The sequence below is a fragment of the Oxyura jamaicensis genome, chromosome 18 (genome assembly GCF_011077185.1).
Source record: "Oxyura jamaicensis isolate SHBP4307 breed ruddy duck chromosome 18, BPBGC_Ojam_1.0, whole genome shotgun sequence".
NCBI classification, from domain to species: Eukaryota; Metazoa; Chordata; class Aves; order Anseriformes; family Anatidae; genus Oxyura; species Oxyura jamaicensis.
In genome coordinates, this window is record NC_048910.1 from 4,228,013 (window position 1) to 4,243,616 (window position 15,604).

A 15,604-nucleotide genomic window follows, 5' to 3' on the forward strand; every position below is an offset into this window, starting at 1 on the left:
AAAAAAGAAAAAATCACTATTTCTGGCTTCTGGGGGAAACAAATCTGAAGCACATCGCTCTCTGATAGGAAACAGATGGATAATTACACTGCTGTTTTTTCAAAGATCACTTGCCATGAGGACCCCCCTGGGAAAGAGGGGCAGACTTGCTTTACAGACTCTGAGGAGTTCTTGGGTTATTCTCTTAGTGCTTAGCAAAATTTCTCTAACTCTATCTGCTTATGTTGGAGTCTGCTGTGATTATATCCCACTGGTTTTGCATTATCAAATCTTACTCTAGTTTAGCAGAAGCATTAAAAAGATATAAGCTAGTCGAGTGTCTTTAACTTTCAGTAATTAAAGCAGACTGAGGTGTTTTGTTTTCTTGTTGTTCTGAAGAAAATGAAAGCTATTAGAGCAATGTTTATTTTAAGATACAAGCAAAAGGTACGAGCTTAGATGCTCCTAAGCTATCTGTCTGCACATCTTGTGGACAAGCTCCAGGAAGTCACAGCTCTGAGCCTCAGTGGTTGTCATTAAATCTCCCTTCGTAATGTGTCTACCCTACCTGTGTGTTTGCCTGGGGTTTGGGAGCTGGTGTTATGCATATATGTGGATAAGTAAGAGTTGAACAGACTTTTCTATTTTCTGTGGCTTTCTGTGCAGTAGCTTTTCTTATACTAGGACCTTGGCATGGAAGAAGAGTTAAATTCTTATAGTGGCAGGAAAACAAACCTTGATCACACTGCAGAGGTCCTCATTTCTGAGCAACATTTCAAGTTGTGCTGCTGAGAGCTGATGCCTGAAGCTACCCTTAAGACACCTGATGTGGTAATGCCCAAAAGCTGTCAGAGCTGCTTCACACAGGTAGGCTCTTGCCATGGAAGAGCTCCAAAAGCTCCTTGCCTTTGTCTCACCTGATTGGAGCTAACTGGAGGTGAGCAGCACCATACAGCTGCCTTGTATGCCATGGGCCAATTAGTGAATGGAGATAGCAAAATGCCCCAGGTGAAGCTAGCCGTTCAATGAGGATGAAATCTAGAGTTAAATAAAAAGATTAAACAGGTGATTTTTAAATAGCTTAGGTGGGATTCATCTTGTTGACCATCAGATGTCTGCAGTGGAGAATCAGAGGTGGTCAGCCAGGCTGCTTTTGGAGTCTGCAGATTTTCAGGATGCTTGCAGTAGAAGATCCCTGGGAGCTGGCTGTCTCCTACAGAAGAAAACACAGCATCCTCTGCCCATGCTGCAGAGACTCTCTAAAGCCTTGGCAGTAGAGCTGGAAGCACCCCAGCACCACTGGGATGTGTCGGAGGGGGTGAAAACAAAGAAGCAGCTTCCAATGGTTTAATTTCCATTAGGTCTTTCATGAAAGAACTTTAGTATGCTTTACACTGAGATTGGAAGAGACTGTTAATTAAATAATTAGCTGTTTAAAATGTATTTATTAAGGCTTAACAGCCAGGCCACAGATACGCATCAGTTACAGAGCCACAATATCTGCAATAAATGTTTTTCACCCCATAATCAAATATGGTTTAATTATGCTGGGAGAACAGTTGCAATAAATAGTGGGTAAGACTTGCCTTTATAATTGAGATTTAATCAGCCAACTCTTGTATGTTCATTGAATAATTGATTATTCTGAGCATTTATCAGGGATTAAAAACTCAGTGGTAGATGTGCAAATCTCCTTGTATTAAATACATCTGAAATTCTCAAATACCATTTAATGCATATTAACGTTCTGATCCAATCTAAGTGGCAAACACATTGGAGACATCACATCTGATGTTGGCTGTTCTATTGCTGTTTATCATTTTTTTTTTCCTAAATTAAACTGTTTGTGTTTGTTGCTTTGGAAGTAGTTGTAGGAGACAGACAAACATAGGAAGGGGAAGTGAAATGGAGATAGTTCGCTCATTCCAGGAACGTGCAAGATGCCATCCTGGATGGGACAGCAGGAAATATTTTTATGTTGGCTGCCGGTGAGCAGACTAAACCAAGTGAAGCAGCCAAACAGATTGGAAGTGGGAACTCTCCACACAACGTTTTAGTGTTGGTTGCATACAACAAGCATGTAAAATGTCCGTGCAGAGTCTCTGTAGCTCCTAAAAAAAAATGCATGTGGGTGAATGCTGCTGGGGTTATCCAGGAACCAGCACAAGGTGTGTCCTGCTGGTTAGCTGCAGCTTTTGCTGCAAAGCCTGGGAGAAACAAACGACCCTGGGGCTGCCAGCAGGCGCTTTGTCCAAGAAAATCAAGTTTTCTTACTGAAAGCATGTTAGAAGACTTTTTTTTTTTTTCTGAAGGTTAAGGATGGAGTAAGAACGAGAAGGAACATGAAATTGTGGTTACTGGTGGCAGCTCATTTCTGAAGTAAGAGGTGTGCCAGATTAACACCTCAAAAGCGAAAGCAAAACTGAAACCAAGAGTAGGGCACAAGCCTGCACCTTGGTGAACCCACTCTTGGTTTTATACCTTGTGCAGCTCGTACAGTGTCACAGTCAGTGCTGGAAGCACAGGAGGTGCCTCAGCTTCTGGGAAGCAAACAGATCTGTCACAGGCGTGGGACACCCCAAGCTCATAAGTTCTGTAAAAGCTTAGCTGTTAGTGGCAGAGCACTGGTAACAACAGATCAGTATTTAATTCCTGTATGGTCAAAGGCTCGGACATCAATGATACATGCTGGGCAGTGAGGGCAGGAGCACGTGTGTAGCCTGAAGATCTCAGGGCGAGGCCCGTATGGGAGGTTGGTTTCTGTGTTACCAGTTGTTTGTGACATCTGTGCTCTTCAGCAAAAAACAAACAAAAAACAACAAAAGAAAAACTTGTAGACTCCGAAACTTGTCCAACTTAAAGTGTGGCGAGACTCTTGATTAGTGAAGTGAAACCGATAAAGGCAGTGTATGTTCCTTCCATCTTCTGCAGTCATGCTGGAGAGCGTGTCCTCTCCATCTGCCCTCTGAGCCCCATGTCCACAGCCTGAACACCACTTTTCCAAATTTAAGACTGAGACAAAGGGCTGCTGTGCGTGTAGACTGCCTGCTCTGTTTGCTGCTTTGTGAACCATTTCTTGCTAGCTTCAACTTGAACACAAGAGGGTGATATTTCTTCAAGAATTAGCTGCAAGGAGAACGGGCTTCTAGAGAAATGTGCTCTAGAGAGAAAATAACCATGTCTTGTATTCTTCCAAATTGGTAGGGCCAGCCTTGCTCTTGTTTGGCATTTGTTACCCGCAGCAGGGCTGCGGTCCAGTGCTGGGTGGGCACTGGGCCATGCTGTCCTCCTACTGCTCATCCCTGAACAAACTGGCTGCCTGGGATGCTGCAAAACCTCTTAATCTGACCAACAGCATATTTTTTTCCAGGGTTTCTCTCCTGACGACTCCTTCCCTCCTCTATTTCCAGAGGTGCAAGCGGTTGCTGAGTCTCCGGGGGCTGTGGCCTTTCCTTCTGTGCGTGCGCCTCATTTGTGGCGCACAAATGCCTGGGTGCCCATTGCTGACTGCGCTGCCTTTAAGTGCTTGGGAAGTACAGAGGAGAAGCTTTCAGCCCCAGGCAGGGATTACGGTTCTGATTGCATATGGAGCAGTGTTGAGAGAAGAGCTGTCTTCAGGATCAGCATATCCTGTTCCTGCAGATCAGCTCTCGCTTTCCCCAGGCTAGTCTCACCTGCAGCGTGCTGGTTTGGGGATGTAGGTCTCGGGCTAGGGACACTGGCGGCTCTGCTGCTGAGTTCTGGCCAATTTCTACCCCAAACTGGAGAGAGGACTTGGGGCAGTGCCCATGTGAGCAAGGGTTATGCATCTCTCGCCCTGCTCTGTACACTGTCAGATGTGGATTTGGGGTGGTCTCCCTGACTTGCCATTTGCCTCCTCTGTCTCATAGCTGTGCCCTGGACCAGGCAGTGTCTCAGCCTCTGGCAGCAGCATCGTGATGAGCTGAATCGCTGAAATGACAGGCCCTTGGTGAGGCTGCTGGATGCCTTGCTGGATGTGTAATCCGTGCGCTTGGAACCCGCGTGAGACAATGCCAAGCAAATTGCTGCAGACTAAATATATGGTCAGGATGTGTTGGGAGTTGGCAGTGCCGCTGGCTGGGGTAGCCAGGGAAGGAGGAGGGGAATGGTCAGCTTTCCCTTTCTTTTGCTCTCAGTGATGCTCGGGGTCCTTTAAAAGACTTTAACATGGTTTTGGAGAGGAAGAGCTGGAGGAGACTCAGCCACAAAAAGCTGGATGGTGGCCGAAGGGTGCAGCATGCCTGGGAACTGTGAGAAGGGATCTGCGGCCAGCTCTGATCAGAGGATGAATTTGGGAGCAGACTGCTTCACAGCAGCTCAGAACAAGGCTCTGGCACCTCCTATGAACTGGGGGGAGATGGACTTCTGCTGTGACCCACTCCACGATCCCAGCTCACACGTGATCCTTTGTATGAGCTGTGCTGCATGTGGGCAGCTGGCTGAGGCAGGGATTGTCCTTCTGAGAAGAACACAACCAAAATAAAGATAAGTTCTCTTGCCTGGTTTACTGTAACTAATTGCTAATGTCACAGTGGAACGGATACTTTAAAACTGAATCAGAGCTTTGTATTTTAATTGACTTACTTTTATATTTCACCTGGCATGCTCAGAAATTAGAATGGACTTTGCTTGCTTTTTCTGTTCAGAATCACTTTCTGGCCCTTTGCCCAGACCAGAAGAGCCCCAAGCTCTCCCATACTGAATGCTGGCTGAAGTTGAGGCCAAAATGCACTGTACAACTGTATAAAGTGTTCTGCTTTGAATAAGGACACAGCTGTAATGATGACTGACCTCTTTTACTGTTCCTCAAACTGGAAAATCCAACATGATGGCACTTGAAAATCTTGGGTTTTGTTGTTGGGTAGCACTTCTTATGGTAAGTAATGATAAAAAGGGAAATTAAGAATTCTTACTAGTATTTTAGGGCAAATAACCACCTGAACATTTTGGTTCTGCAACATTTGAGAAGATGTGTGACGTGTTGGATGAGGTCTAAAGGTTGAAGTGGCTTCTCCAGCTGAGCATCCTGCTTGTGGGCAGCAGTAGCAAAGGAGATCCCCCATGAGTTTGCTGGTTGTACTCATCCTTTTCCTGTTAAGTGAAGAAAGTGCTTTGGCTCAGAGCTTATTCATGAAATAAACCTGTGTTTGATCACCTTTGTCCTCACCCTGCAGGTAGAGATGGTATGTCAATAGATCGTATTTTAGAGCTTCAGAGGTAATGTGCAGCTTCTGGAGCACTGCTCAGCTGCCTAGAAGTTCTCTGTAAAGATCACCTTGCTTGCTAGGCATTTATCCATCCTGGAAAAAGGCTTGTGGGACACTCACTGCTCAAATCCCACCATCCATAGGCACAGCAACTCCACTGCTAAACCCTCTGTAGAAGGAGAGACCAGGTAGGTAAATCGTGCTACACCTGGTGCAGCAAGGGAATGGAAACACTGTGTGATCAGCAGGCAAACCTTAGTCCTAAAACACCATGGGTCAGCTGGGCTAAATCACCTCTTCTAATGTCCCTAGAGCTCTGCAGGCTTCCATCACCTGAGACTTGAGTTCTGTGTTCATCTGAAACATTCCCAAGGTGGCCCTGCTCTGGCTCTGCTGCCTGCTGACCTGGACTTTTTTCTAAGCAGATCTGGCTCTCTCAAAATCAGTAGGCATGTATGCCTCCTGATGGAGTTTGAGGACACCGCCACCTTCTGTGCTGACAGCTCTTCCCTGCCCCTTTGTGGGGCTGCAGGCAGGACCTGGGGCACAAGGGACCTTTGGTGCTGGCTAGCTGCCCATGAGATGGGGTCTGTGCTGTGCTGGGAGCTGTGTGGCTCAGCAAACTTGTCAAGTATGCTGTAGGTGAGGTGGTAATAGCAGCGATTGCAATGTTCCTTATGTTACAGCTTTCATTAAGCTATCAGCCTGTTTATCTATAGCTCAATGTATTTGCCTGTTGGAGCATATTGAGTAACCAGTTATAAATGGTAGGCTTTGCTGATGCTGGCATTTCTGGTGTTGAAATCTTATGCTAGTGCTATTCTGCTCATGTTGATGCATGTTCACATGTGTGGTTTGGTCTCCCTCACACACACAAGTTTAACTTCTGAAGGAGGGACACCTCCTGTGTAAATATGCACTGTGCTTAAAATGAATGTGTTTTTACAGGGCTGTTTCCCTTTCATAAGTGAACAGGACCCTGCTTGCTGCCATAAATAATTTTACACCTTTCTTTCTTGTTTGCAGTCTCCCTGTGTAGGATAGAAATAATAAACAGATGTTATTTCCGTAAACAGCTAAGGGAGCAACAAGAAGCCTTCATTAAAAAAATATAAGGCTTTGATCCTATTTTTTTAGCAAAGCTGCTAAATAATGAACCCTCCTCGCTGTTCATGGTACAGTACCTAGACATGCCATAAAGCAATTCCAGCTTCAGCCAGTGGTTTGGGGTATATAATAGTTTACTATTCTCTTGCTGTTTTATCTGACAGTGAGGGATCAACCCAGGAAAACCAGGGAGCAGGGGGGAAGGGGATTAAGATTTTAGCCTCACTAGCTTCTCCTGCGTTTTGTCCCCATGGGCAAGTGCTGATGAGCTTTCCCCGTTTTGTTTCTTCCCTGATTAAACTAAGAAACCAAACCAAAGGATGCAGGAGAAAAGGGTTAAAGGATTAGGAGATGGTCTTTGAACTGCCATGTGGCAAGGTAATGAGGCATGAATTATTAAAATTATTTCAATTATAACTGGCAGCCACACGCACTGCTTTTGCATTGCCTTTCTTCCTTTCTGTAAGAAGACAGGCTTGCTACTGCTCGTGGTTTCTTGGAAAAGAGACACTTGTCCAGAAATGTTAGGTGTACACACCATGTAATTTGGGCTAAACTGCATTTGTGGTTAGATAAATTCAAGTGCCAATGAAATGGGCTTGGTTCAGCAGCAAGACAATTGCTGCTTGAAAACCTATGGGGATGTCTTGCTGTCATGTTGATGGAAGGTATTAGTGGCCCCCAATACCTATATCAGAACAGTGAGCTGTGAGGCACTGGTCATACATTGCTAATGATAATTAAACAGGTTTGGGCTTTGGGAAGCAATGGAAGAAGCAGTATTTTCATATTCTGTATTCTTTCTGTGCATAGCTTGCTCAAAACTGAGCTTTGGGCGCATTGAATGCAGATTTGTAGACAGGGCTTGGACTACTTGTGCTTTTCTGCTGGGAAGACAGGCATCACACTGCTAGCTGTCTTTCCCATATTTCTTTGTGATATAAGTGCCCGTAGAAATGTAAACATTACCAGGCACAGCTCCTTCTAGCGACTGCTAAGAGCTTTGCACTGAAGCCTGTGTTTTGGGTCAGAATGGGCAATGATCTGAGGTCTGGCTCCTTTGGCCACAAAACCCCAATCATCACGAGTAAGGCTTGCAAGGTTTGTTACAGAACAAAAATGTAGAGATTATCTGGTGAAATCAGAACTTGATGAATGTTTCAAAATGACTTATTTAATGGGATTTAATTTATTTTTGGTACTTGTGAATTGTGGGTGGGGTGAGTAGGCAGGGAAAAAGTGAAACTATCAGGGGCTCAGATCACAGTGAAATCAGAGGTATCCTGAAGCTGTACCTCTAGCAGTTTAGCCAAACTGTTCCTTTCCACTATTCTTCTCCATACCAAGGCTGTGCTTGTCCTCAGAATTCATCCACACTCCACCCTGAAGGGTGACAGTTGAAGGCTACTGCCATGTGAATGTATCTCTGCAATTTTTACTTTCTGTACTTTTTATCTTAATAGGAAGAGAAAGTGAAAAAGTAGTGTTTCTGGTTAACTTTGGCACACACAGATGAACTCATCAGGAAAGGAGCAGTGGGCAGCACTGGGTGCAGTTAATAGATTGAAGCTCTGACCCCACTGCAACCATGAAGTCTGTGGGGGAGCATCTGATGCATGGGGCAGCCAAGAGTGGACAAGACAGTAACACAAAAACCTGAGCAAAAATTAATCCTTCGGGCAGGGGAACAGTTGCATGAAGGCAGCTGCTGTGCCAGACTGCCAAGCCTGGAAGGGGATTGGGGCTGCGGGCCAGGCTGGGAGCTCGCTGGGTGAGCAATGAATGGGAAACCTCCGCGGGGTCTGGCTGGGGCCATTGTTTGCAGTCACGGCAGTCAGCCTTCGGCCCCGCTCCTCTCGGAAATAGGAGTTATTAAAATGTAACAACAGCAGGAAGGCGCTTGCACTAGGGCTTACACAATATCCCTTTTATAGTTCCTGGTTTTTCCCCAACTCCTTGGAGCAGAGCCGCTTTCCTTAGGCCACGGGTGAGAGGAGGGTTTGTTCGTGCCATGACCCTGCCAGCAGGTGACCATTTCTGCAGCTACTCCACCGAGTTTCCCTCTGCAGCCTGGGTGGAAGTGGAGGCCAGGCTCCCCCTGGGGTTTCTGGATGACAACTTTTTCCAATCTGTTCAGTGCAACCTCATCTCAGGAGCTGAGGAGAGGCGCGGGGGGATGAGGAAGCAGCAGGCATTCCTTGCTGCTACATTCACATAGTTCCTGGCACCGGCCAGCTCAGCAAGCTCCTCCTGAAACCACTCCAGACTCTGAAATCATTTCTATTAGGAAACCATTCATGCTCTAGCTAGAGCCCTACGTGACTCTTTAAAGCCCCAAAATTGCTAAAACGCTGTCAGTGGTCAGGAGTCTGATGCTGCCTGGCTTACTTTGGCAGAGCCAAGGCTAGGCTGCAGTGAGAGCAGAGTCCTCTGCTCTCTGGCAGTGCTGTCCCCGCACAATTCTGTGCTTTCTGCTGGTTAGTACAGAGCTAGAATCCAGCTCTATTTTCCTAGTTACCCTTAAGGCTATCCCTGTCCCCCTCTCTGTGACAAAGGCTGTTTTTTGCAGCATGACTTTGCTCGCTCACTTCATCACCAGTGCTGCCATCACAGCTCTGGAAGAGAGGGACTGTCTGCAGAGCATGAGTGTCAGTGCTGAAATAACAAAAATTGCCAGTTTGTCAAGTTGAGGAAATCTTCAAGGAGAAAGTAGATATTTAAACTCCAAGGGACTGCCACTTGTGGGGATGTGGAGGTGCCTGACAAGCCTCCTGCTGCCTGCAGCTCTGGTACACGCTCCCTCTGCCTTCCCTCTCAGCTCTGTTTTCAAGTCCCCCACGAGACGGATGTGTTAGCCCAGTCATGCTGTTACCTGCTGAACTGCAGCGGGCTTGTTTCAGTGCGTAAATTACCTCTCTGCTTGTCTCGCTCAAGTGATGATTCATTTTGATTGATAAGCTCTGAGCTGGGCGTGAAGGCAGCTCGGGCTGCTTCATTGCTGGCACTGCAGTGCTCTGGATGAAGCTGGGTTTTACCCTTTAAAGCCACTTCGTGTTGCAGCTCCTCTGCCTGGTGATTTGCTCCTGTCGCTGTGAATGGGGAAATTCCCCTAGGCCTTTCTGGAGCTTCCTACCGGTATTTGTACACAGCTAATTTGGAAATTTTTGGACTAAATGTGAGCTTAGGGCTTGCTCACTGTATGAGGTGGCTGGAAATGAGCGTACTAGTTTTGAGAGGTTGGTCTGTCTGCTGCCTGAAGTCTTGTGTGGGAATTTTAGTCTCTGCTAGCAGATGGCAAAACATCCTTTTAAATTTGGGAGTAAAAGGTATAGATGGAAGATAAAGAGCAGTGGAAAACAAAGCTGTGCAAGTGTAAGAACAGTATAACAAATAATTGTTAGCAAGCATGGAGGAGACAAGATGTAAGTGATGGATAATGCTGGGTGACATCACAGAGAAGCCTACACCAGTTTCCAGGAACACAGAGTAATATGTGTAATAATGGTCCAGGACTACAATTCCAGCCCTAGGTTAAAAACGCTTTCTGTGGCTCTTTTGTGTGTCTGTTTCCACACCTGTGAAACTGTATAATAGTAATTTCCTCCCAGAAGAGCTTCAAATGCTGGCTAGAAGTTACAGTGTGTTATAGCATTAAGGAAACGGTGGCTATTATTAATCGCTCCTCATATTTTTCAACATTCTGCACAAATAAATTCTGTTTGTTTTGGTTTTTAAAACTTGGAATCCGTGGCTGGGCCAAATTAGAGCTGGAAGCTGAGAGGTGCAAGGAAAGGCATCCAAAATGCTGCTCAGTTTGCTCTGTATGGGACAGAACTGCTGAGGCTGCATCACTTGTAGCTCTTGAGCCTGGTGCCAGCATACAGAATTCCCTCCTTACAGCTTTTCCATTTCATGTGCCAAGTATCCAGCTCCTCGGTCTGTTATAAATCTTCCCTAATTCTGTAATTGCTTTGGTAGTGATTATAGGCAGACTCTTGTTGATCCTTCTGTGGTTTTCCTTTATCCACGTTTTCTGTGGGCTTTTTTATTGTTGTTGATTCTTTTTTCCAGTTCCTTTTCTCCCTTTTTCCAGTTCTAGCAGGCCCCATGGCTCCAGTCCAGTGTCTTCCCTCCAAGCGACAGGCAGAGCCCCTCTACATCTGGGTCTGCCTTTCCAGTACAAGCCTTTGGGGGAAGGGGCACCTTGTGCCTCTTCTGTGCTCACAAATACGGGAAGCAAACATGTAAATTCATGCTTTTTAAGAACATGCTCTGCATCAAACTGGGAGCTGCATTCAGCGATGGATTTAGAAGTTGTGGCAAGCAGACAATTAAGCATAGCTTGAAGCATGATTGTACCCGTGGATATCCCTAAACGTAAGCAGTTACAACAACAGCAAAGTGGCTGGGCCTGGCTTGAGCTTGGCACATACTCGGGCTGCAGCCAGGTTGGCTGCTGCTCTGAGGACAGGTTGGAGTAGGTGGTGTGGTCTCTGCCCTGCAGATTCGTCCCATGCTTGCTTCAGCACAGCAGGACCAGCAAACCTCACTATTCAGAACCCTACCACTCATTTTCTCCCTCCCCAGGGATGTAGGCTCAGTTGGGTAAAATGAACTTGTGAAAACATACCTGATTATCCAGCCTGACCAAGTGCAGGCACTGGGGTGAGCCCCTGCCCTGGTTCATCTGTGATGCTTTGATTAAAATTAGTGGTGTTCTCACTTGGTGGCAAGTGAGAACCAGATCTCTTGTGAACGCAATTGATGCAAAGCTATGGTTCCTGCTTCGTTCCTGTAGCTTTAGTGAGAACTCAGATCGTAAAAGCCATAAAACTGGGTTGTACACTTGTGGAAAATGGATTAAGCTTTGAGGGGTTTGAGAGTTTGACTTTGACCTGTTTTTGTTTTTCAAACTTCCAGCTTGTTTCAGAAGTGCTCAGCTGGCATTTCTGAGAGCAGCTGAGGGATTTCAGTGGTTATTAAGAGGGATATTCCTGTAGGTCAGCTCAGGAAGCACTTCCAGGAGTTTTATTTTCAGAGGTGGATGCTATTAAGGATGGGAAAACTCTTATGACCTCTCATTAGGCTACCAGAGACTTTGTTCTACTGTATGGGCATTGACTTCTGCCTTTTTTTGTCTGTTAATACATCCTTCGGCTTTAATTTCAGCCTGAAGTATCCCCTTCCCTACCCATGGGAGAGGCTGTTCTATGAAAACGTCCATCTGATGCATCTCGTGGCTGAGCAGATGTTATCTTACTTGGTAATTAAATTCTGCCTTGAGTAACTGGACATTCTTCCTGGTTCCTCATAATTAAGGCAGAAGAAAAGAACAAAACCTGCTGATTTGATATGAGTAATTGCTTCATTACGTTATTTGCTTCCTTGCCATAACCGTCAGCCTGACGATGAGAACAGTGTGGCCATCAGACCATATATGCCCATACTGTAACGCTCCAGGTCCTGGTGCTGCCTTGTCAGACAGAATCACAGGCAGAGGAGCTGGGAAACACACTGCTGAATTATTTACCTCTTAACCATATGCACTTAAAACCGCAGAGAGTCTGGCTGTTGTTAGCTGTGCTGTGTCCCAACCGAGTGAATCAGTCACTGGAAAAAGCAGAGAGCTAATGTGTGAGGCTTTAGATCAACACAGCTGCCTTGCCTCCTGTATCTGAGTTGATGTTTAGAAGCTGAACATCTGTGTCCTGCTGTGGAGCAGGCAAAAAGCTACATGAAATCCTGGTCAGCGCTGAGAAGAAAGTGGCTCAGAACTGGAACGTGGCAGCTTCTTAGCTGTGGCCCTTGGTGATGGCCTTTGTCACTGCTGTCATTCAGTCTGCTGGCCATGGCAGGCAGGCTTGTTTCTGTGTTTGGATGCACACAGAGCCACTGGCGATCATGCTGTACCAGGTGTCACTGGGGATGGGTAATTGTGCCTTGTTCATTTCTCCGGTTATATGGGTTTAGCTGAAACCTCAGCCATAACTTTTAAGTAGGAGATTCTGGGTCCCTGTGGACCTGAGCTCCTCTCAGGCACACCTGACTGCCCCCCCTCTGTGATGCTGTTTTTTCCTGAATAGCAAGTCACCCCAAATGCACTTAATAAATCTTTTTATTTCCTTATTGCAGCCTTGAGAGCTGGCTTCTGAATGGGAGCAGGCGCAGGATTTGTGTGCGCCCCTGCCTGGGGCTCAGAGACTCCTTGGCTGGGAAATTTGAGTTACCCCCGGCGTGGGGCAAGCAGGTGAGGCAGTTCCAGGTCACTGCTAGTCAGTCCCTGAGACCTCTGTGTGCTGTGCTCTGCAGAGCCCATATTTTCCGGAAATGCTATCAGAAACTCATTGTGCAGCTGATTTCTATCTCCTCGAGGACCTGGGAAGGTATGTTTTTGTAAGAGACCAGCTCGGAGCTGACAATCCCAATATTCCTACAGCTGCAAAGCTAGATAGTAACAAGCTAGCCCCAAGCAGTAACTCCTGCTTTGACAACCTTTTTTTCCAGAGCCATTAGAAATAAAAATCTGTGTTCATTTTTTTTTTTTTTTAAGTAAATGAGGATAATGATGAACTTAAATAACCAGGGCACTGTAAGGATTAACTAACTGCTGCACAACCAGTGCTTTGTATGAGTAAATGCTCCTTTAGGGCTGCGGGGAAAAGGAAGAGCAATCAGAGATGCCACTATTTCAATTTCCTCGAGGCAGTGGTGGAAAGGATGGCAGATCCTGCCAGTGCTGCAAGTGACTGGCACTGGTTACTTGGCTCTTATCCCTTCTCACAAGCATCGTGCTGTCCCGAGCACCAACAGGGGAGGTTGGGTGCTGCAGGTTGTGCAGAGCAGGGACTGAGCTTTGCCTCCAGCACGGCTCCAGCAGCCAGCCCCCTGGCACAGGGCTCTTCTGGCTGCCCAGAAGGCCAGCAGTCAGCTGCCTGGCCTTTTTTTTTTTTTCTTTTTTTTGCTGATTTGCAGCATCTGGGCTGCTGGACTTTGCAAAGTACATGGTGTGAGTCAGGCCTGGGTGCTCATGCAGCAGCACCCAAAGCAGCCTCTCCTGCCTGCCTCTCTCTGCTGGAAGCTCCAAGGTCTCGTCTGTGTGGTCCCCTTCCCCTCTCGTTTCCTTTCTCTCCGCTCTGAAGGCTCTGAGCTGAGTTTCACAGGGCTTCTAGGTGAGCAGCAGCACCGACAAGGCTTGGTTTGGCAGCTGCCTGCCTGTGCTGGGGAGGCTGGGTTGTTGGCAGAGAGTGGGCTGGAAAATTTTTGCATCTTCTCTTGCAGCCACGAAAGAGCAATCGGTCAGGGGAATGTTGCTCTGAGGATCATATGTAAAACAAACAGAGCTGGAGAAGATGTGGGTGGCTTACAGCTCAGACACCTGAGTTTCCACTTCTAAATCACTCGGAGATACTGTTCCCCAAAGAGGCTGAGGCCTGCCCTGTGCTCACCGGCAGGTCTTTGCAGCATAAATTCTGGCTTCTCCTCCTTGCTAGTCACCCGGGGAGCTCTGCTCCTTGCTGTAACAGTGACTTTTGCCTACCAGGCAAGGCCTGCAAGCCCCAGGGCAGCACTGAGTAATGCTCAGCCTCCCCCCACCCTGGGAAAACTCAACTTCCCTTCCCTTTTGCAAGCTGAGAAACTTGGTCGGAGAGGTTGAATGAGTCAGTTGGAGAGATGCATTTATGCAGCTCAGCATACCGAACTGTCTAGCTTTATCCCAGTCCATGAGATTGTATTTATTTTTCACCAGATCCCCTCCCCTTCCTCCTTTCTGCACTCCCCTCCTCGCTGCACCATGCATTACTTGGTGCTGTTGCCTCCCCCGGTTTCTCCCTCACCTTGACCCTTCCCTGAGCCTCTGGCTCCCTGCCCCAGCCCACCACACGTAGCTGGCAGTGCTTGTCTCTCGCTCCTCTGATCGCTGCACGATGTTTAGCTTGGGAGATTGCATATCTCAGAGCAGGACCCCCACGTGCTGGGGAACGTGCTTGCCTGGAGGATGCTACTGGGGGAGAGACAGCACATACTGCTCACAGAAAATGCCTCTCCTGCTTATCATGGAGCTACAACGTGTGTGTTGCAGACTGAGCCATGGAATAGCAGCAGTGGAGGGCATCACAGCTGGGTTAGGCTCAGCAGCAGGAGGTGCAGGCAGTGCTCAGGTGAGCCCTCCCGTGCTCACGCCACAAGAAAATGAATGCTGTGTGCACAGAGTTGGGCATGGCTGGCCAGTGATGAGTGAGGCTGGTGCAGCTTCCAGCAGCTGCTGCCAGCTCTGCACCTCCAGCAGGGCTGTGCCGGGGCAGGATGGGCTCTGCAGAGGGGGTTTCTGCAGGAGCAGGGTCAGGGTTAGGTGCAGGGGGCTCGGTGGTGTCTGCCTGTGCCGCAGCTGGGCTGAGCCTGCAGCCTGGATCCCTTGCTTTCACGAGCAATAAATTCCCTCGCCGATCTTACGAAACTGGGGAAAAAAGCTATAAATGACTTACCTATTTGAAGCCTGTGGGCTCTGCGTTGTATTAAACATTAACCTGCCCTTCTGAGCCGAAGTGCTGACTCTCTTGGTAATTCTGAGGCCTGGGCAGCCAAATAAAAGGATCCTTTGTCAGCCGATATTTCAGAGAAATCCCTTTGGCCATTTTCTGTCTCATCGTGTTTGTTTGGCCCCGCGGTGGAAAGCCTGCTGCACAATTTGCTGTTTGTATTTGTGCAGTCAAGCCGATCGCACGGCTGTACCCCAGCCGTGGCTCGATGTGCTGGTCACCGGCAGCCTGCAGAGGCACAGGCACACATTGCACACAAAATCACACGCACGTGTAACCGTACCCTTCAGTGCGCCCCTGCATCTGCAATCACATGAAATCAGGCACACGTGCACATACACCCATGTGCAAGAGGAGCTGAAAAATTCTTCTGACATTCTGTAAAAGGTATCCCCACGAGCACAGGGTATGAAAAATCGCCATGCCCATGGGAGGCATGCAGGCAGGAGCAGAGCAGTGCTCGGGAGTGGGTTCTGCTCCTCACTTTGCCCTTACTTGGTGTGCAAGGTGGGGCGAGCCATTGTTTCTCCTCCATGGATTTGTGACTAATGATTTCAAAAGAACTTGTGGAAAGGGTAATATATTGTTACTATGGGCTTAGAGATATGTTTACTTAAGTAACAAAGGCTTTGTCATCACAAAAACTTTTGAACCACCAGAACTCTGTGAAAATCTCCCTGCAGTGTTGGAGTAATACGGCATGGTCATGCAGCAGTGGTAGGGTTGCTGCTGCTGGCACCCCAGGAAAATGTA

At 47.4% G+C, this 15,604-nt stretch overlaps 1 long non-coding RNA gene across 3 annotated transcripts; it reads right to left on the reverse strand.

Annotated features, from left to right (window-relative positions):
* Positions 1-2,795: 2,795 nt before the first annotated feature.
* LOC118175653 lies at positions 2,796-15,198 on the reverse strand. Of its 3 annotated transcripts, none has more exons than XR_004755061.1 (3): positions 14,798-15,198; positions 4,938-5,091; positions 2,796-3,105 (listed from the first exon to the last, which is right to left on the reverse strand). It is a non-coding gene; the product is annotated as an uncharacterized LOC118175653 (long non-coding RNA). The 3 variants fall into 3 exon arrangements; XR_004755060.1 differs by lacking the exon at positions 2,796-3,105 and adding an exon at positions 3,339-4,459; XR_004755059.1 differs by lacking the exon at positions 2,796-3,105 and having other exon boundaries at positions 3,339-5,091.
* Positions 15,199-15,604: the final 406 nt, after the last annotated feature.